Here is a 22,993-nt window from a genome sequence, read left to right on the forward strand (position 1 = left end):
AAATTCAGTAGTCACGTATTTAGTTCCGCGGGAATGTTTTGTTATAAAATGGAAGATAAATCAATACCCTGACGTTCCTTACACTGAAAATGTCAGTTTAGACTTCATCTGCACATAATATTTATGAGAAAAAATGTTATACACGATCTATAGTTTCGGGGATTTATGGGCATCTCTAAAGAATTTTAGACTGACTGTCCATAATTCTTAAAGATATCCATAAATCCTAGGAGAGGTGATGACGGAAAATATGCTGGTGAAAAACCACAAAGCATCGGATAGAAGTAGCCGTCCTACCACCCTGAGTTTTGCAAAAAAATTCCAGTTTCGCAAGAATGACCCAAGGACAGTACCGCGTCACCAATAGTGCATGGGCAGTCGGTAAGGCTTTGAAGCCTACGATCGAACCCCAAGTTTTTTTCCTCTACTCTTGTGACTACCCTTCCTCAGAGGTCACCTTTTCTTGCGTTTTCTCCAGAAAAAAAATAAGAGAATTTTTTCAACATCTCATAGAAATCTAATTTTGACTTCATAAAATTGGTTTGTCGCTTGGAATATATTAATAATAAAATTCATTAATAAATTCGTTTTTACTTTTTTAAGGTCAAGCTTTACTTTGTGTTACCTTCCCACTGTAGAAAATGAAAATAAAATACACTTTTTGGTCTTCAATATGCATAAGTAGAGGGGACGGCACAAATAATAGGTAATTTTGAAATATGTTCAGGGAAAAGCGTTTGATTTTTTTACTGCAATACGCGATCGTAAAATACTCAAAATAAGTATCTATATTTTTAAATATGGGATATTATTTTCTATTCCTATTGGATTGGATATAAAGAGAAGAAAAGACTCGTAATACACTTACATTTTCGAGTTAGATGACGATGGAAATATGTAATGAAATCCGGGTCGTGCCCATGAAACATATTGGAATATTCAATCACACTGGCTGCAATATTCTTTTTCCGTCATTTATTTTTAATAATTTATGTGTGTTCAATTGTAATTCGGAGTGATTCAGAGGCGATATTTTCATGTTTTCGAAGTTGTAAATGTGATGCGCTATCCGTGTGTATTTCTACTGTCACATATCACGACGCACGGAAGAAGGACAAAAACTATCCGATACGCATTGTGGATATCTAATACAGTACGCAACCCTATTTACGAATCAAATGTGCTAGGAACATGTACTACGTACTATAAAAGAGAATCACAAAAAATTTCGTGATATAGGTAATACTTAAATATTGTAAGAGGATTACCGTAAAAGTACCTTAATTAAATCTAGGCTGTAGCCTAGACTTAACTGGGCCAGTGAGTACTTTTGCCTTGATTGATGCCTACATTCATATCAAGGATACAGAATCCTTATTAGCATAGGTAATTACCCCTTCAATTTAATTATATTTCATATAAACATCAATTTTTGGACTCAAGTCACCAATTATCGATGAAAAATAAAAAAGTTCAAGGCACAAAATTATTGTGTCCTGTTGGAAAACAGTAGCCGATCACAATGGATTACTTTGAGCCAAGGACGAGATGGTCCGAAGTCAGCAAAGATTTCTCAGGGAAAACGTACGTGCGAAGACAGGATGAGATCGGACTGCGAGCGTGCAAAGCTTTTCTTGGCAGATTATGAGGAAAAGTCAACCCTCCGACCGAACTCAAAGACCGCGGTAAGCCGACGTTTGAACGCCTAAGCTGTGGGGAACCCCATATTGCGAAATGGAAAAGCCGCAAAGCAAAAACATCGACGTCGCAAATATGAGTTAAGTCCACTTTTAATTTCCTTGAAAGCCTGGGCGCATACACTTTAGGCGCGTAGTTTATTTCTATCCCATTTGTTAAAAATTCGATAAAATATAGCGTATGAAAATGAATATCAAACAAAGTCACGGGTGGTAAAATGAGTGTTTCCTAATTGAGAAAAATAAATGAAGCACGAATGACTATCACTTTTTAAAAATAAAAAATAAAATAACAATAGAAAACGACTTTTAGCACGATGGTGCTATGAATTATGAAATTTTCATTGCAAAGATAGGACAAAAGATTATACCTTTAATTATTGTAATAAATCTGATGGTATAAAGATAAAAATTGCAAATATGTATAATATTAATTGAGTGACTCAATATGTCAAGTTACATTTTCAGGAGAAATACTAATATATAAACTAATATTTGACTCTAAGAACTTGTTTGATTATTACGTAAAATTATGTCATAAATGTAACTTGAAATGATATAAAATATTATACACACAACTATTGACTATGTCACACAGTCATCAATTAATAGCTTCAGCGACGTATGGATGAATAATGGCAGTTTCAGTTCGACGCCCCAACGCTAGGTCATGACTGGCATTCTCTCTTGTCGAAGGAATGAAGCCAAAAGCATTAGTAGTTAAAGATATTGTGTCAGCATACCGAGTGACGAAGCTGTTAGACGTCCAGTTTGACTGGCTAGAATGATGAGTTCGCGGAAATTGGACTATCTTTAAATTCTCACTCTTGACTAAAAGAGCCGGAATTTCAGAGAATAACGTAATTTTCGACGAGCATATTTATTCGCTTGACTTATCTTTCAAGTGATGTCGGCCTGCGCTTCAAAATAGCGGTCTCTCCTACATCCCAAGGTCGAGCAAAGGGAAGAAGCTTAATTGTTCTTAAAATATTACAAATCCACTTCAAATTGATATCATTAAAATGGAAACATCGATATAAGAAGGCGGAAGATTGATAGGAGAAAGATGTGAGTCAATATCTAATCACGCATCCCTTAAATCTTTCACCGATTTCTTTACTGGTTTACACTGAAGTACGGAGTCCTACACGTGAGCGTCACGTCATGTTCACAAACGTCATTTTGTGCTCTCCGTCCATTTCATCTACATCTACATATTACCCCGCATGCCACCTACAAAAAAGTTAGGCAAGGGGTGAATCATATCCATCTACTACATCACATGTACTACGCAAAATGCACGCTGCACATGATACATAAGCTGTGGGATTAATATGTATCCCACTTATGAAGACATTCCGCCTCCGAAACTATTACATACTAACCATGTGGTTAGGAATACCAGGAAAATTCAGAAACATGCATTAAGGAATACATGTTGCGTCACTTTTACGTTATTAAGCTACACTACCAGCCAACTATCCTATTTCTTACGTTAACGCTACTTTGCCGTTATGGTCCCTTATCGATTTCACCACCTAAAAATCTACCTAAAATTTATTTAAAACCCACTCAATTCCATCAAAGACTATAATGAACTCTTTTTTTTTCAGAAATTCGGATGACCGTCCACCCTGCACGTAACTTCTCCCTACTCCGAGCATTAGTAGTTCCCAGATTATCGCTTCCTCACTCTATTCCACCTCCCATCTCTTCTAAATTCCCTTCCTGATAGCGTTGATCCCTTTTCCCATTCCCTAAATATTTAAACAATCTTAAATATAGTTCATCTCCCTGGGAATAAGTTGAAACCTGTACTTAGTAGACACCAAGTGAATGAAATTAAAGGATATGTTTAAGGAGATGACTGCTGCATGGGAGTAATGTTCGAATTTTGATGCAAGCCGCTAGAGTCTTGCAGGCTGTGTACTATGCTTATATCGCTTGAGCGATTGAGAAGAGATATCTTTCGGAGCGTCACGGAGAACATCATGTTACAACTCCACTAATTTCCCGGTCCGACAGATACGTTAAATTAAGAGATATATTTTGTCGAACGGATAGATATGGGAATTCGTTTTTCCCCCAAACAATAAAGGACTTAAATAAACTCTAGATGGAACATCGTTAGAGAATTTCCCTTTCATTTGCCAACGGATGGTGTCCGCAAACCCTCCATCAAACGCCTAATGAGGCGGACTGCAGTGTAGTATGTAGATGAAGGTTATCAGTAATGAGTAGCAAAAAGACAAAAAAGGCAATTTTCTACCGGAAACTGGAATTATTAATTGCCAAGATTCTTAAAATTCTGATGCAATGGTGAAGGTTAATAGTCTGGGGTATTGGCGTAACTAGGAATATGCCTTGGGGAGGGATGGGATGGTTTGAGGTGGAGGCCCCTCCCCCCAGACTAAATATAGTAAAATTTAAAATAATGACATGCCAGGAAATACATTTTACAACATTTTGGCACTAAAAATTGAACCTCAAGCAGATGCAGTTATTATGTGTTAATAGTTTTCAACATTTTTTAATTTCTCTGAGGATTCGGGGGGGGTCTATCTCCTCATCCCCCCCCCCCATAGTTACGCCACTGGTCTGGGGTATAAATGAAACATTCCTAGGTTCAGGTAATGGAGGGGTGATTGCGTTTTTTTATTTTATTCGTGCTCTCAAAGAAGCGCTTTGATCAGAAGTTTAGGATATGCCCTCCATCGACGCTCTTTAGCGCGTAGATTTTCGAGAATATGAGTTGGTTATTTATAACGATATTCCTGAGTACTAAGACGAAATAGTGGTAGGGGTTGGTCGCATGAGGATTGGCCGTTGACCGAAAAATTATGTGACTTCTACTGGAAGTGAACTTTTGTGCAACTAACTTTTCACGTAAATAGCAACTAACACCTCCCGCCACACGCCTAATAAGGCGGACTGCGGTGTAGTATGTACCATATAATCGCTGTATCATTATGTAAAGTATTATTATTGTGCAAAGTATCGAGTATGATGAACTTCAGGATATCTAAATCCCCTTCGCGAATAATAAAATGCTACAAAAAAATTATACCTATTCTTAGCAGACTTAGGACTTATTCTTAGGGTGTTACCTTGAAAGCAAAGGTTTCCCCTCATTGAGAATGTTCATTCTAATATTCGTCCGGAAACAGTTTTCTGCATGTTATTGGCAGGCCATAAGCTCAGAATGTCATGTATTTGTCCTATCCCGTTTAATCTAAATCCCTGGAATGAATTCCTTACAATAAAGAGAAATCTCCAGGAAAGTATTATTTATTACCAATGGCAACGTGATGACCACGATAATATCTGATTTGTAAGCCGGACGCTGGGAATATGGCTGTTGAAACTTATATAAGTTTCCTCATTTAATTAAAATAATGAACTGATTGGAAACTGAATGGACACCACCAGACTAGTTTAAAAATATTAGTAATCCAGTGGCAAACGAACGGGCATTGAGAGATCAAAACTATCCTAAATTATCTTCTGGAATAAAGAATTGGTCTCGGAGCAAATGATGGAAGTAAAGCAAAACTTTCCACCACTTAAACGAATAAAGTTATGATTGACTTAACAAATTAATATGTAAACTTATTTCTTGTTTCAGAAATTATTGGCTAGGATGATTGATTGTTGATTGATTAATGATTGAGTTTAGATTCGACATGTCACTCAATATCCGTTAAAAACTATAAAACTTTTGAGGAAACAAAACTTGGATATTTAGATAGAGTTGAGAAACTTGAGAATCCGGTCAACTATTCCAACAATTGCAAATAGTGACATCTAATTAAAGCAAAGGAATTACTTCCGCCAGGAGGGACCAAACTCTTTAGCGGTTTAATTCCGTTAATTTTCTTAAGTTTATGCAGTTTAATTAAAACATTACATTTTCAATGTAAAAATAAAAGATTTATTTTCATAAATATTTGAGAGTATAAATACTATAATTACAGCTTCAATGTAAAGATTTAAACTTAAGCTATTCAAACACATTAAAATTAAAATAATTAATAAAAAAATCAAAAAAATAACATATAAATTTTAACTAAATTCTATTGAAAAAGTTGAATTATAATTGAATTTTGACGGAAAAAACGAAATAAACCCTGGCCTCCAAAAAATTCACATCATCCCTGATCAACGCTCTTCATTAATCCTCTTTCAAGCTTTAAAAAAGTTGGAGATACACCACGAGTTCTAATATAAGGTATAAATCATATTCTACCGGCAAAAAACGTCAATAAAAGTCAGCATTAAATCATGAAATTTGAAGCATGAAAGTTCTTTTTTTAATCTTGAAAATTTTTTCGACGAATATTACGAATAATCTCGGGAATAAACGCCAGCGGTGCGTCATTTTTTAAAAATCACTTCAAAGTATACATTATTGCTAAATTTCTAAAAATAGTTCAGTCGTGTAGCGAGCGAACAACATTTGAGATTCCCTATCGTTTAAACAGCATGCGAGAGCAAAATCCATATGGCCGAATATATTGGAGATTTAAAAGCTACGGGAGGTTTTAAAAGCCGCCCGATGTGATTAAACGAGAGGGGAAAATCTCACACCCCAATCCCTCCACACACCAATCACACCACAAACTGCCTCACGATTTCTGCCTTACGATAAAGTATCAAAGCTATCCTCATAAATCATATGTTATAAAGAAATGGTAGGTTTTCGAAGATTTTTCTGATATCACTTTTTCATAATTCAACCTCGGAACAAACAGTAGCATTTCTATTTCCTTGTCATTTTAACAGCATGCGAAAGCAATATCCATGTGGCCGAATTTGTCGGAGGTCTCTTTAACAGGAAGTTTTTAAAAGCCACGTAATGTGATTAAACGAGTTACACATCCCAAAAAACATCCCTCTAAAATTGTCTTACGATCCGCGGGACATTTCGTAGTACCGTGTATTCCCCCGGCAATTCATTCCCCTAAAGAGAAATAAAAAAATATGACTTAATCATCCCACCCTGGCTCCTCCTCCTCTCCCCTAAGACCTTCCAAACAGACTCCCACGCTTCTAAACCAAAAGCACCTTTGGCATTGAGCCACCGTAAACCCCTCTCCCCCTTTCACTCCTCAACACAACCTCACCACACCACAACATCAACAACGGCGGCCGTATCGCACAAATCGTCCACATCCTCGTGTTTATATCCCCTCCCTCTCCCCTATCATTCCCCCCCTCCCCCTCTTTCAGGAGTCCCACCTGCTCCCCCACCCATCTCACCCTCCCCTCTTCCGCCGCCGTCATGGAAACCACCCCAACCCCTCGTCCAAGCCTTAGAAGCCATCTACCCATACTCCTTGCACTTCCCCTATTCCTTTTCGGGGCGAGGTTTCCCACAGAGATTAATCGTCGGCACTGGTATGACTGGCTTGACGCGGTCTTTACACCGACATCAAAATCGGAATGTCCCCTCTCCCCTCGTAAGTTTGAGAAAGCATTAATGTCGAGGGAGGATAGTCTTACTGGGAAAGTTGGGGGAGATAAAACCGAATTAGATCGCAGATGCATGCATGTATATTGGGATGGAGCGAATTGGCAGTATGAATGATTCCCTATGCTCTTCTTTCTGCTCTCGAGGGCCATCAGAGAGAGGCGAAATCGTGGGAAACAGGTCTCACCCTTGTTCGATAATTAAATATAACTCTGACTCCAGCCCGATATGAGAAATAAGACATGGATGCCTGGGGTGATATTAAAAAATGATACTCTTCAATCTTTAATAATTCGTCCGACGGCAGTTCGTTCTCGCGCGTGCATTATCCTAAAATAAAAATGCAATGGACAGTAGCATCATTTTCAAGACAAAAATTCTACAACTTATTAGCATAAAAGCTAATTTTACCTTAATCATCAGTACAGCTGTAGAGATTGTATGATGACAATTTATCAGCTTAATATTAAAAATCTGTAGAGGCTAATAAAAAAACTTTCCAGAATGAGGCAATGGTTAATTTCTCTAACAGAGTCAAACAATAGCGATAGATTTTACTAGAAAAAAAACTTGTTTTTCCAGCATAGGCTCTGCAAAAAAGACTTGATTTGGAATTTGGCGAGTAAAATAGCACACGGCCCATTTATAATTCCAGTTTTGTCTATCTAAGCTGAAAATACAATATATTTGTACATATGTTTTTAATCCTACCACTAATCACGTTTTCACATCAAGCAATGCGATAACACTTTTCTAACCGATAATATTCAGTTCTTCATGGCATTCATTGATAAAGCATTTACAGGAGTCCATAGTCAGCAACATTCTATCACAGAGTTTAAGGCCAATTGCAATTGATAGGCAATTTGATGATCAAGGTTGTAATTAAGTTCTCATTAATTTCTGTTGAATTAAGAAAAACTATAAATCACGAAATGAATCGTATTGTAAGATTCATTCAAACTTGACATTCATAGTTTAAGGAATAGCTGCATATAGAAAGCGTATGGTCGAAGATGGCCTCCAGTTTTATTGCAAAGGATAAAATTCTATTTCTAAGTTTTTTTCTGTTAGTAGTTAATTCGCCACCACAGAGAAAACTATGTTATGCAAAATAACATCCCTACAGTATTTCGAACGAGAGAGAGAGAGATGAAGCAATGAAAAAATGCGTTATTGGGATCTAATTTTCTCTTTCCCCGTAGTCTAAGTAACTGCTTTGCGCGTAACAATCAGCCATCTCCATTTTTATTCATTTTTATACGGCTAAAACTTCGAAGTAAAGAGAGCTACCCATGGCCCGAAATACATTTGAAAAAACATCAACCAATCGCAGCTGAAAGGGTGTGCATTCGGCATACTAACCATAAAATAAACTATTCATATTAGCACTTATATCAGTAATAAAGTCTCTGTAAAAATAAACTGCGGACCAAAATAATTAAATGGTTTTAAACGAGAGATTGTGGGAGTAAACATTGTTAAAAGTCTTCCGAACAGCGTGTCTCCATAGTCACCAAAACCAATGAATATGCTTTGCTCAAATTTTGGTGCTATTATTCTCCAGTATTATTAATTAAAGTAATGATACTTTTTTCAATCCATTCATGGAAAATAAACTAGCATTTTACATTATTTAAAACTAGAATTTTGACGTCACACGGGCTTTTCCCAGCATACATACTTAGCCATCGCCTTTTCGCGCGCTTGAAATTTTTCACTTTTGCATTAGCTAACTACATCACTCGATAAATCTTATAAAATAAATACTAAAAACTGGGATCCAAATTAACTTGTGCTACATCATTAACGCCCAGAATTTTAATTAATGAAACGTATGAAAAATAAATACAGCCTATGACTCTATGGTAACATTGTGTGAAAAATCCGCAGAGAAAAAACCATTCGCCTTGATCGGGATATTAATGGAAAGTATTCGAAATGTGCTGTCGAATACTGATAAGGATAAAACATGGAGGTTGTAATATAGCGAAGTGTGGCAGGAATGGAGGTGCTTGGGTAGGATTAGCCACGCCTACTTTGACCAAAACATTGACAATTCCATAAGGGTCAATGCTTACCATTATGTGGTGAAATTTTTGGTCATAACTCGTCAATACATTAAAATAAAATATGGAAACCATTCTGTAAACCTTTTTTCTAACTTTATTGGCAGGCTTCACGAAGACATGTCTCAAGCATCTTTTCTCCGGGGAAAATTATTATCAATTACCACGGTTACGTTCTATAACCACCTTTAAAAAAAAATTACGAGTGTAAACTAGTCATTTCCCTGCACTTATATTGGTATTTAATTTATTATAGGCAATGGAAATCCTACAATTGCAGTATAAAAGTATATTTTCAAGGATATCCCCACCAGTAAAGCGGCTAACAGACACGAAGTTTATGCAGTAATAGAAGTATCGCGAATGATAAGAAAAATCCTATGACAATCACCGGCCAAATACTTTTGATTATGGCATCATTTTTCTCTTATTGTAGTGTATTTTCAAAACAAAACTTAGCCACCTCAAAATATCAGCAGGAGCCTAAGTAAAATAACTGTCAAACTAAGATGGCGGAACTTTGACCACGCTAACAATTGGAAACAGCGCCTCCAGTAAATTCCAACCTCATTGGAATGAAATGACTCTATCTAGCAATTAATAAAGACGTCCTTTGGAGAGTGGTAGAAATGATCCTTCCAAAAACCCTGTGAAGGAGAGGGAACAGCTCAGTCTGTCACATTTTGAGGTATGATGGCCTGATGAATACAAATGTCCAAGGACAAGTGTATGAGACTAAAAGCTCAGGAAGGTCCAGATTGAGATGAATAAGAAAGGTTCATAATGATATTAAAAAGAAGAAATATGTTAATATGAAAATGTTAGCTGAATGGAGAGCGGAGTGGAGAGCTGCATCATGTAATTCTCTTATTGTAGTTGACTCATGATGATGAGTGTGTTCCGGATATTTTTCCTCCTTAATGGGCACACCAGACGATTCCATTAGCATTCACTTGATATAAATTACATTCAAAAGCAGAAAATGGGTAAAAATAGGGTCCTCGAAAATTTGAGAGAAACTTACTATTTCACGCCGTCCAGGGAACTTTACAATACACAAAAATGATGAAATTCATTCTAAATGATGATTTTAGCACGAGAAAATGCATTTTCTAAATATCTCTATCAGATAATTATATGGCTCCAGTAGAATCTTCATATTTGCTTAGTAGTTACTTTATCAATTTCAATTCATTAACTTCAAACTGTTACTAAAAAGTCATATGGTTTTTGACGTAAGGGTCTGTAATTCTCCACTCATAATACTAGTATAAAGACTAAATCAATCGAGATAATTACATAGCTTAAGAACAAACCACATATTTTATTGGTAGTTTGATTTGTTGAAAACCACTTTCCCTATTTCAACTCATTCACTTCAGCCTGTTACTTAACAGTCATTCTTTCCTTTAGATAAGGACATGAAAGTTTCTGAAAGTCATGATTCTTGTACAAGGATAGATCGTTCACCACTTCAAAAAACAAAATGAATACGTTAACATGTGCTGATAACATGTTACCAATCTGTTTCATAATTATTAACAGAAATATTTCACAGTCAATCAAGAATGCAGAAGGAATAGTTATTACAATCCAAAACGTGATGCAGTGCGACGATTTCGTTTATTGATACTATTAATCACTGTAGAATCGAATAAAAATCTTTTTGTGCACAGTAGCGTTGGGCGTCACTTATTTCCATGAAGGTCCGCCTGATTCAGCCACATTGATATTAATCTTACCGCCGAGATTCCGCCTAGATATATATTGCGTCCTGGAGCGGAGGACTAAGAGCGTATAATAGCCCCACTAAATTAAAATTACACCGACGCGACGCCAGAGATAAGGATAGCCTCGTATCTTATAAAGACGGCGAGGAGACTCGTAATTCCACAGTGCCACACCTGCCAGAGTGGCACGCACCACCTGATTACGCCCGCAACACCACTTCTCATCTCGAAAACGCCCGCTGGCGAACATGTAAGTCGTGTGCACCTCTCCTCGGCCGCTTTCCCACACTTCTCGACCCCTCGGCCAAACTCTCTTGGCAGGAGAGAAAACGCGGAAATTATTCCATTCGCCCCACCCACTATAAAGCACTCGACGAAAGCGCCACCCTATGCTACTCGCTAAACTAAGCCAACACTCTCTATTTTAAAAGGGGTTTGATTGGATACTTTTCCTCACCCCACTCTCCCATTGCATCCTCGCGCATTCCCCAAACCCTCTCCTCCCACCACGTGATCGCCCACCCGCGTGATCCCCCCCATGCACGGCGAGTCGCGTGGACACGGAAAGCACGCGTCTACAAAGAGAGAGCGTGCGACCTTCCCCCTTACTTTTTAAAAGGCCCCTTCCACCAGGACCACCGCGGTGATGAAGGGGAGAAGTGGTGCCAAGGGTATATATGGGGGCAGGGTACTACGGGCGAGGGTGCGAGTGTGGGTAAGTGAATTGTACCCCTTTCCCACGATTCAGGGTCTCCAACCCCCTCCTACACACAACCATACATATATACATAAATGCACTCTCGGAGTCATTGATCGATATTTTTCCCCTACCCCCACACCCTAGTCCCTTTAAACACCCTCGCAAAAGCTACTTACCCTTCTTTTAACCCCACCCCCAGTCCCCTAGTTTCGTCACACGTTTCCCATCCCCCTGTTCCCGTCCCTTTAAACCCCCAACCCCCTCACAGATCACAGCTACCCAGTTCCCCTGCACCGACCTTGGCAGTATTATATTATTGCCCTTCCAGCATCCCCCCCCCCTGCCCCTCTCATTTCCCCTTTGTGCTTCGCGAGCCGTTCCTGGGATGGGAAAGGATCCAAAGAGGGTTGCTATGATGCTGCGATAAGGCTACCCTGGGGAAACTGGCCCGACTCCCTTACAATTGGCCATTTTACCTCTTTCCAAATTTTTGTCGATTGCCTTGAAAACAGTTGTGTCGTTCGAATAAAATTTTTAATTGATAAAAGATATATCCCTGATCAAGGCAGCATTGAGTGGTTCTGGATATTCTGAGGTTTAACTGATCTACCTCCCGGTATGGTGATGAGCTACGACCTTCAGGGTTTCCCTCAAACACTGTAAACCTTGCCCTTTTAATTCCCTCCCCTTTTTTTCTATCTACGGCGTCATCTCTGATTCAGTAAAACTGATTAGTTAGGAAAAGTATAAATTAAACTACCTCCACTAATTGATTAGTCCACGTTTTGACGATTCAAAAGTGATAAATAGAAGGCAACTTATCATGACGACGATCATTTGAAATGCATTGCATTTGAATCATGTAGCGGGTAGTATCACTACTGCATTCACCAAATTTCGGCAAAATTGTTGAATTAGTAACTTAATGGGTGAATCAGTTACTTAGTTAATGAAATAAAGAAAAAGATCAATATGCTTAAATATAAAAAATAAAATACGGATATCTTCCAAGGAAAACACCAAAAATGAATCATTGTGACTTTTAAGTTCTAAAATATGTACTTTCACTAACACCCGATTCCCACTTGAGTTTATCTAAAAGCCTGCGAGCCTGGCTGACAAAAATCATTGCGAAAATAAATAAAATGCACCAAGATGTTCTTCATTGCTGGCAAAATATAAGTCTAATGTGATACCAAGGGAGTACGTTAACATTTCAATTGACTTTTCTTCCATTATGGGTTCGATCGTCATGAAAACGGGCTTTTCTCTAATCAACCCATAACTTTGCAAAGTTTTGTATTATTCTATATCGATAAAATTCAAGGGAATCAAGAGCAAAATTCCCCATTTCCTAAATTTACAGCTATATACTCTAAAAGAGGAAAAATTCATTAACATTTTAAATATTTATAGCTTCATAATGTACCCAAAAATTGAAAAATGATATTAGCGCAATATTTAATCATCCTTATTCGCAAAAAAAACCTGTATAAAATTTTATATGCCTTGGAAAAATTTACCGGGCGAGGGTTCGATAACGGCTGTACTAAAGCAAGCTAAAAGAACACGGTATCCTACAGACACACACTAAAATTTTGTTACTTTAATGGCCAAAACATCAACCATGATAAACACTTGAAACCAGTATATAGTAATGTGAATTCTACGAGACTATCATGGAAGCAGACTTTTCTTTACCTGCTTTGAAAGGGGGATCGAGTTAGTGTGGTGGTTAGTGTTGGATTCCCACCCCGTGGGCTCCGGTTCGAATCCCAGTGGTGACAGAGAATTTTCAAAGACTGCCTAATCGATGACTGAATTTTGTTTAGAGGACATTTCAAGCGCAACACTCCGTCCGTCGGATGGGACGTTAAGCCGTGGTCACCCTGTCGCCTTTCGTTAAGATCAGGCTAATGCCGACGCGACTGGCGGAGAGAAACCCAGCGTCGCGACGCCGGGTTTCTCTCTGCCCTTCCTTCCATACCCTTCCCTCATGGCACAAATGACCTCAGCTGACGGTCGCCTCCTCCAAATACCATATCACTCCCTGTAAGCACGTAAAGTCTAACACTGTTTCATACCCATTGTTTGTAAGGGTTTCAACGTCTTCTCGCTTCTGAATACCTGTTCCGCCTGACTCAAGGACTGGGGTTAGATGGAAGATGAGACTTTCTAGACCCAATCTCGCCCAATAAAGACGAGTTATTATTATAATGGTCTTCACTCATCTTTTCTAGAATTATCCTCCCTGGATAACCGCATCGACCACTTAGGCGTTGTTTCCTGTTTTTTGCACCTTCGATATTCTTCTACACCTCCTAATTCCGAACTGCAAAAATCTTTGTTTGTAGTATTTTCTTTGGGATTTCGTCATTATACCGCGAAACGTTACCTTTCATAATAACAATTTAGAATACGCACCACTCCAATGCGACTAAATGTACTTTGTCTTTTTCCTAAACTTCGATCATTTAAAGAGAAGAATTGAACAGTCGGACAAATATCAACCTCAACAATTTCTCATTCAGTAGCCATGAGGAGCTTCCTCTAGACAACTAGATTCACGCAATTGATAAGTCGTGCCGGAGGCGTAACTAGGAATATGCTTTGGGGGATATGAAGGTGCCTGCGGGACGCGACCCCCCCCCCCCCCCAGGTAACGGGGATTTCGGGAAAAGTTTTGAAAAATTACTTGCCTGGAAATAAATTTTGCGTCATTTCGACACTAAAAATTTAACTTTAAGCAGATGCAGTATATCAAAACTAACCGATTATTTTAAATATTTTTAATGCCTTTGAGGCTTTAGAGGGGAGGATCTATTCCCTCAACCCCTCCCCCATTGTTACGCCACTGATTCGTGCTATGCAATCGCAGTCTCAAACAACTACCGCTAAAATATGTCATGAACTCCAGTCAAAAAATGGGAGGTGTAACAACTGTAGTCTGGATTGATTTTGGGGAACAACTGCACCGATGGTGAAGTGCATGAAAGGGCATACACGTTCGCATATATGATCTAATTTCCTGACGCATTACTTGTTACAAGCGTGAGCTACTCTCTTGAAATTTTCATGTTTTAAAAGAGAAAGCAAATACAAACCTGTAATCATATTTTCATTTCATTAAATAAAAATCTGATAAAATTTTTATAGCATAGATAAATGTAAGTAAGGGTATATTCTCTGAACTGTGAAATTTTCAAGCGCTCCTAATGAATTCACTACTGCAGTGATACATGAATGAATAATAATTCATAGGAAGCATTAGGAAGTGAAAAGATCTCTTGAGAGTTTGAAATTCATAAATTATCATAAATTCTAAGCAATTTTAGCTTCTCTCAAACGCATTAGCTATTATTTACAAAAGTCAACTTTTCACTGCAACTCTTAAATTCTCTTACGTAATCTGACGTCCGCATAAGACCGCACCTTATCGCACCTTTCACGACCACAAGAATCCTTTGTACCGACGACCCCTTCCCATTGTTACCCTCGGCCTGTCCCCCACCCCTCTCGACCGCCGCGACAACACCCCTTTCTCTCCCCCCCCCCCTCCTCGTCCCCCGAACCCCTTCGCCAAAGCGTGTTGTGAAGCCATAATTGCGTCACTCAAATGCCCGATGGCTTTTCACGGTCTCTCTCTGCATCAGGGAGCATTTAAAACGAGTGGGAGGCTTTTGCCTGACCCCATGGGAACACGAAAAATGCATTTGCAGCGTAACGAGGTGATGGGAGTCACCGATGATGGCGACATGTCCTTCCCATGTATGAAGAACTCAACGAGAGCTTTTGCTCGGTGAAAATTCGCAAATAAAGAAATGGATTAAAAATTATAAACGCAATAAAAATTATTTAAAATAATCAGAAAATTTAAATGGGTTTGACCGTCAAAGAATAGCTGGGAGTACATCGGGGCAGAGAGCTGCAGAAAACAAATTATCTACTGTCGGAGTGTCATAAAAATACTTCACTTCTTACTATCCGAAATCATGGAATACGTTTTTTACTTAAATTATCGATATGGCAAAACATACCAAAGTGTTCCAAATAAGAGAAAAGGGAGCGTTTTATTCGAGTGGGCCGAGCGTTTGTCCACTCGAAATACCAACCGACGAAGAGGAATCTTAATGCAATGTTAATGTTATGGTTAATCTAAAAATTTTATGGCTATGTTATCCATATCACCACACATTAGAGGAAAAAGGATACATCAGTAAGATACCATGAAAAGATCTCGGTTAGTAAAGGAGGCGGTTATGAATAGGAAAAGGCTAATGAGAGTATCTTTTCCCTTATGTGTCAAGGAGAGGGCAATCGATGAGTCTGAATGGTGTGAATGAATGCAAGAGCAAGACGCAAGAGTGATGAATGGTGTGAAAGTTTTAGTCTGATTATGTCCACGGGAAAACGTGATCTTTTAGTTTACTAAGTTCAGCCGTTATAGTACCCTCGCACTGTAAATTTTCCCAGGGTACATACATTTTTTTAAGGGTTAATTTGCAAATATGAATCTTAAAATATAGAGCTATTAATGATTTATGATTTTATTTGGTGGGTAATGAAGCTGTGAATATTGAAAATGTTAATGAATTTATCATCTTACGGAGTGTTTAGCGACAGAATAAGGAAATGGGGAATATCTTCGATGAGTGCAAGTGTGATGAATTGTGTCAAAAGTGTTACGGTGCGGAAATGTAGACGATGAGGAAGGAGAAAGATAAAAGGCTGGAGGCGTTCTAAATCTGGGTGTGGAGGAGAATGGAGAAGGTAGAGTAGGCGGAGAGAAACGACGAAGTGCAAGACTTGATGGGCGACGGGGGGAAACTTTTAGAAGAGGCATGGAGGAGACCGAAGTCTTGGATGGAGCTAATACTAAGAAGGGGATATTAAAATCCAAGTTAGTGGGAAGATTTTTTAGTGAAGGAAGAGAGTAGGCTATATAGATAGAATGAAAAAGAGGAGGCCTTCTTGTGAAGGGAAAAGGTCATTCCAATTTGGCAGGGGAAAGAGGCCGGATTAATTAGTGAAAAATCAATGTAAATCTACCCTGAAAATCCGGGGGTAAAGTAGGTGAGGCATTCTTACATCCTTTACAATCTCCCCCGCACGATTACTTTAGTGCCATAATGTAATGGTAAATATCATGTAGTCTGAGAAAAGTTATCGACGAGTAAGCCCACTCATCTGGCATAGAGAGTCCATGGATATAATTAATTACTTCTAAAGGACGAAACATATTCTAGACAATAAACCAATAATATAGTACTGAAATTTTGAGCAAAAAGAGCAATAAATATTTAAAAAATTATACATAATTACACGCAACATTATCTCCTCAATTTTTAAGCAAATAGAGTCACCCAAATGCAAAGACATTACATCACGGGTTAATTTAAGGGGTAAAGAATCGTATTAATGACAGAGTTAAAATTTAATGATAAAGTCAAATCATAAATCAGAACGTTTTTAAAAGTACCTGTGTGCATAATTGTGACACGGGTTAATAGAAAGGAGCATCGCCGAGAATACTTTTACGTTGTCTGGTATACGAATTGACCTTAAATTTGAGAAATACTCCTCCATTATGAGAGAAGATGGAAAATATAATTGTTTTGCATGAAAGTAGAGGCATTGCGATTCCCCAGCATTTGATTTGATTTAAAAATAGTGTTAAAGAAAGAATTTATCGAACTTACATTTGGAGTATGCTTTTCTCCGAAGGAAAGGAAAGATTGGGGAAGCGAGATTGGAGAGATATCAAGGGTGGAGGCTTTCGAAATGTAGTTCCACAGAAGAACGATGAAAATGAAATTGATTGACAGAGTGAGCAGAGAGTAGGTCCCAAGAAGAGCAGGAGAGAAGAGATACTTCGTGTAAGCCTTGATTAGAAGACAGAAGAACATAATCGGCCATATATTGAGACATTATCGACTAATGAGGGCAATCATCAAGGGACAAGTAGATGGTAAGAATGGGAAAGAAAAAACTCGATTAAATATAGGGAGCAGCATATAGAAGGACATGAATGAGGATAAATATGTAGGTGTTTAAAGAAAAGCTTATAGGAGAATACAGAGGAGAGCTCTGCGTCAGATCAATCTTAGGATTGTTGACCAGTGATGATGATACGACATCCTGAAAAAAGACCCTGATGAATCTCCAACTTTCGCCATTAGTATTCCTATTTTTGACAAATACTGAATAAATTAAAAAACGCCAAACGCTATAGCGATAAAAAGAAATGAATAACGTACCCCTCGAGGTTTGAGGGAAAATAATTATCCTTTCATATTGCAACAAAACTATAGTGAGCTACTAAAATTCTCGACATTGACTTAACAACGGTATTAATACTGATTCGATAAATATAGTATCACAATACTATACGTACTCGTAAAGTACTATAAGTACTCGTAAATGACCGCTCAAGGTCGAAACATGTCGTACCGTGAAAATAAATTAGTGGAAGAAAACGAAGTCGTTTTTTCATTTGTGATAGTATCACAATTATGCATCGTGAATACTGAACGTCCTTCAGCCAAATTATACTACATTAAATCTTCTCAACTTGAATACATCAACGCCCTAAGGGATCTGCGATTTAAGTTATTCCGATTTATTTACTACGAATAGATACCTCACAATTATTCCCGTGGCATATAATTTGCAAAGAGCAATTTATAGAACAAGAAAAGTTGATCCACAAAAATTGTTTCACGTAACCTTTAGGATCTGAAGGAATGCCATATAATTCCATGAGCCTGGATCACAATAGCTTGTCAAAACAGACCTGGCAATGCACTAGAGAGTTAGATGGGGTTGTGAAGAATATCTGGAGAAACATCCCCGAGCACCACTGAGGAAAGATATCCCAAATTTTTCCCCATAATTTCAACACAACTATGCAAGTTCGCACACTCAGTTTTCTGCATCAACACACCTGAATGCGAGATTAACTTAAATGATGCACCTTACACCTTGTTAACATCCATCATCTAAAATAACAAAACAAATAATAAGATAAATTTATTCACTGAAGAAAAAACATGCATCAAATTAAGGGTAAAAAATGAAAATGGTAATGCGTAAAATGTAGGGTGATGCAGGTAATAATGGTGAATTATGCCGTATCGGCTGATTTAGGCTTTGGGACATATTCGAGTGAAACTGGTCCCAAGAGTTAAGATGAAGGCCAGAATTAAAATGTGGCAGGATTGAAACGAAGAGTTTAAATGGGATTTTTTTGACCATTAAATGCGTGTATAGTCATAACCAATTGAAGAATATGAAAACTGGAAAACAATTGCAAGGACGCTAGACCTACTTCGGGAAGAGCATTAGCCTGAGGGTGTGTTCAGTATGAGATGGTGAGATAAGGAGAGACGACTTTTCGTTTAAGAGTGGCACTGCGAGACACCGTGCATTGAGTATCAGCAATCTATAACATCGTGATAATGGATGCACCTGGTTTCCAGGAAGACTAAAACCAAACATACTTTGAGCGGCTTGTTCCTGCAGCTAAGGCGGCCGACAACATTACACTACAGTGCTGGTGGAGGGTTTTAAAGCTTACAATTCATGGTTTTCCCAAATAAAAGCCAGTTATCATCATATGGGTTCGTCTGATACTTTTCAAAAGCAAATAATTACGCGGTAAAATAAAAATTTGATCCAACGAAGTGAGGGTGTTGAAATCTATTACCTATCCAAATTTGTCTAAGGTGTAGGAGGCCAAAGTAAAAGAATTTAGTCAAAGAAGTAATTGAGGATAAACAGGGAGTTGAAATCAGTAAATACGGAGCTTGATTGCAATTATGAAACCTATTTAGACTTGCTCTATGCCAAATTTTAAAATTCTGCATTAGACTAATTGATTTCTTGCCTTCTTAATACTGGAGCGCCCTTGAATTTATTTTCCAGTTTTATACTCATAGTTGCATTTCACTATACTCATATGTAATCATCAAAATATTCCCACATTAAATCTTCGTAAAACTCCTTCCAAATTTTTATTCTGGACTTCATTTTAACTTTTGGAATCCGTTTCACACTAAAACGTATCAAAGCCTAAGTCAAAATTGAATTTTTCTCACGGAAAACGTCTTTGAAAATTAAAAAATAGCATGGGAAAGTGCAGGAAGAGGATGTTTAGACAAAACTAATGCCAACAAACCATTATAAAAAAAAGAACAGTTAAATAATAGTAAAAAATTAAGAAGTGGGAATAAAAAGCAAAAGTGTGGTAATTGATAGCAGGTTGAACAACTAAATAAAAAATAAAATTCTAATGTCAAATAAAAAAGGCTATGTTCAGCCACTAGACACACTATAATCGCACCGCTGCAGTAATCTCCTTTCCTCGGCAGCAGGTCACTGAACTATTACTCCAGTCCGTGGATGAACGCGATCGGTTCTTGTCAACACAAATATTCCAAAGGCGAAGGGAGAAGCAGCAGGCATGCCCAAGGTGGATATCGAGAAGCACTGGTCCACGTGGAAGTCTTGCAGTCCTCTGTAGCTGACTGGTGAAAGTCATCCTACTAGGGGTGACCTCTCCAGCGAACGGTTCCCGGCGACACAAAAATATTCCAAAGGGAGACATGCCCGATGGGGATGTCGTTGTCCACGTGTGGAAGTCTGCGGCTGGTGGGTGGGCGGTGTCGCGGACAGCGGGTCCGTGACAGTGAGCCCACTAGCAGAAGCAAGAGGAGTGACCTCTCCGGCGACTTATTGGCGACTCTGGTTCCTCGGAGTCAGGTCGAGGCAGTTATCCCGAAAGGAGGGAGGGAAACGGAGGGGCGGGTGCTGGATCGAGCGTGTGCCTCACAAGATCTCTCAGAAATCTGGTGGTGCTGCGGCACGCGCTCGGAAGTCCGCGGCACGGCGACGTCACGCGGCGGCACGCGGCCAAGGAGCCGGGGAGCACGCGGCCAAGACACGCGTCCAACGGAAGGCCGCCCGAGGCTGCGGCGGCGGTGGCGGGTGGGAAATGGGGGGGGGCGGGGCGCGCGAAGACTGGTTTTCGGGGAGGGTTGGAGGTGGTGGTCTAGCTAGTCGGTGGGTGGCCGTGGGAACGATAGGTGGTGGTCTATGGTGGGAGGGCGGGAGATTGGTACAGGATGTGACAAAAGATACTCGCGAATGATATAAACTTGGTGACTATTTTTCGGTAATTGCACGCCAATTTTATTTTTTGACGAACGTGATGAATTTCTTGATTGAAGATTTCGCGGCTCATGGTGATTGTAAGAGAGTGACATACGGGTGTATGCCGCGTGACGTAGTGGAGATTGCCCCGACGTTTCGTGACCGACTGCTGGTCACTTCTTCAAGGGTATGTTGCTGGGATTTTGTTTTTGCTTCCTTTTTATTTCAGGTGGGAAGGGTGGGCGGAGAGCAATGTGATGAAGTTTGAAAAATTGAAAGACCCATACGTTTCCGTATGTCGACTCATTGCCTACTTCTCGAGGTATTCGCGTCATACTGCAGAATTATCAGGACTGCTCCCGTGCCACACCCACTGGTGGTGGCTTTCACGGTACCTCGTAAAGGAATATGCTATGATAGAGAGAGATTTTCAACGTCATTCTTTCCGCATACTGTCAGGGATGGCAACAAAATTAATGGCGCCACTTGCAAGGACGACTCATTGAATGTTTTTATTTTTCCATTGCACTTTTCTTTCGTGCTTAACTTTCATAGATTTGCTGTATAAATTACTAAACGTTGACAAGTTTTGTCTTTGCATGAAAGTGAGCGTATAATTCGTTAGTAAGCATAACATCAATATGACCGGGTGGAGTGCATGTGAGCTCTTCTTGTATGTTGCATGCTGATGATTGGCAACCCCCTGTCACGCATCCTAGAACTGGCTCGAAGGTCATAATTTAGGTGTTCGTTTTAGGTCATTTAAATATCGAAATCGCCACAAATCGAAAAATCTCGAAAAATGGATTAAACAACCTCCATCCAAGCCTCTATCCGACGACAAAATTCACCGAAAAAGATGCTGTAGAATTCCAAATGCGAACAGGAAAGGTAAATTATTTGAGAAAAAATTTGGAAAGGTATTTTCCAAACAAATAACTCCCAAAAAAATGTGAATTAACTAACTTGGGCAACATTTACTTAGCCTTAACGCTTTTAAACGCTGAATCAAGTAATAAAATATATCGCCCAACGTGGGGCTCGAACCCACGACCCTGAGATTAAGAGTCTCATGCTCTACCGACTGAGCTAGCCGGGCTGTTGCAAAAGGATGACTAACAACGGAAATCTAACTAACAATATAGTTGAACGCAGTGAATTTCTTATGATAATCCATGGCCCTTCTGGGCCATGTGAAAATCTTAAACATATTGAATTACTGGCAAATTCGGGTAAAACTTCCACTATCAGCGAATAAAACTAACATTTTCTGGAATAAATAATTGTATTAAAGCGATGATTTAGCTTTAACCCATGCAGTGAGAGGAATTCAATGCTCAAGAAGGCTATTCGTGACTGATGTCATGACAAACTTCAAAAATGGCTTCAGCCCTGAGGATGGAAAACGAATCGAGATCCGAAACGTCGTCAGAATGGTGAGAGAGCACCCGGCTGTAAGCCCGAATAGCCTTCTTCGACTATATTAGCTGGGAAAGCATTAGATCTTACTACAGAAACTCAATAAGTTGCGAGCTGAGATCATGGGACGCCAACATACTACGGTATTTCAGGTCATATTAATAAAATAAGAGGGATAGACTGTAGAACAGATAGATTCAGAACGTCTTTTTTCCACGGTCAATAACAGACTATAACGGCAGCGTTACAACACAAATAGATTAGATGACTTGTATTGTAGCCGACCAACTTACGTCCCAGATAGCATGTTAAACTTACTGCAAAGTTGCCACAAGGTTGTCACGGCAAAGTTGCAAGTTTGCAATAATTTTGCCTGCAAACTTGCAGCAAGCTTGAATTAAACCTCCTAGTTGCCCTTTTTCTAACTTGCTGCTAACTTGCGCGTAAAAGCTGCTGCCGGGTCATATCAAGCACCGGGTCATATCAAGCACCTTGCCGTATTATTCTTGCTGCAAACATGTCTCATCATGTGCATAAAAAATTTATGTCATACCCACTATTTATGTAATGAAATTTGCTTAGGGACAAAATTCTTAAATTGTCTTCTACTGCAATAATGACCGGGAATAACCTCAATTTACGAGAAATAAAACTGAAAAATTCTCCAGCCAATTAAATCTTCTTCTCAAGTTATTCTTCCTCATTGCACATGCACATAAGTTGGCAGATAAATGTACTGCTAAATTTATGTAGTAAAA

General features: G+C 38.9%; 1 non-coding gene across 1 annotated transcript; it reads right to left on the minus strand.

The window, feature by feature from the left end:
* Positions 1-21,842: 21,842 nt before the first annotated feature.
* On the minus strand, positions 21,843-21,915 carry Trnak-cuu. The gene has a single exon. It is a non-coding gene; the product is annotated as a tRNA-Lys (tRNA).
* Positions 21,916-22,993: the final 1,078 nt, after the last annotated feature.

This window comes from Ischnura elegans, chromosome 2 (assembly GCF_921293095.1).
Source record: "Ischnura elegans chromosome 2, ioIscEleg1.1, whole genome shotgun sequence".
Classification (NCBI taxonomy): Eukaryota; Metazoa; Arthropoda; class Insecta; order Odonata; family Coenagrionidae; genus Ischnura; species Ischnura elegans.